This window comes from Tigriopus californicus, chromosome 12 (assembly GCF_007210705.1).
Source record: "Tigriopus californicus strain San Diego chromosome 12, Tcal_SD_v2.1, whole genome shotgun sequence".
Lineage (NCBI taxonomy): Eukaryota > Metazoa > Arthropoda > Copepoda > Harpacticoida > Harpacticidae > Tigriopus > Tigriopus californicus.
The window spans coordinates 6,893,042-6,893,969 of NC_081451.1; positions in this window are offsets into that span (position 1 = coordinate 6,893,042).

Genomic DNA, 928 nt, shown 5'->3' on the forward strand with positions numbered 1-928 from the left:
TCTTAGATCGAATCTACTCATGGGCAACTGAGAGTAATATGGCCTTGAACGAAATGAAATTCCGCTCAATGACGCTTGGGTCAACTCCTTTAAATACTCCACTCGTAGATAATGGAGGTAAAGATACTGAGCAGGTCTCATTTATGAAAATAGTCCTCCAAAATAATGGAAAGTTCGATGAGAATATCCAGTTGAAGGTGGGAAAAGCTTTTCAAATGTGTGGTCGGATATATCGAACGTTTAAGTCGAGGGAGAGCATCACGATGATAACTCTGTACAAGTCGATTGTTCAACCACATCTTGAATATGCTTCACCCATTTGGGCTCCAATGAGTTCAGCAGGTTTGCAAAAGGTAGAGCAAGTGCAAAGATGTTTCACTAGGAACATCACAGGATTGAGAGAGCTCTCATGTTGGGAGAGACTGAAAAAGTTGGGACTGTACAGTGTTCAGAGAAGGTACGAAAGGTATCTGATACTGTACGTCTTCAAAAGCATCCATGAGCCTTGTCCCAATCCAGGATTTAAGGGTCAATTCTGGCGACCGTAGAGGGTTAATGTACCTTTTGAGAGCCCCTTCAAGTCCTCGAAAATCACGGCTAGTTCGAACAATGAAGTCCATCTTTCTTCTTTCTCAGGCGCCTTCATTGTTTAATTTGCTTCCCATTAATATTCGTAGGGAATACGTAGGCCTTGTTGATCCGGTTGCATCTTTCAAGTCGGACTTGGACAAATTTTTAGATAGCATTCCTAATCAACCATGTATTCAAGGACTAGCTCGGTGTGCCAACTCAGATTCGTTTGTAGATCAAATATCATGTAAAGATTGAAGGGTAATAAATGGACAAATTATAACCTTTCATTTTAATAGTGCTGGGGATTACAAACCCTGTAGCTGTTATATAAGCCCGTGAAAAAAACATCACCCCC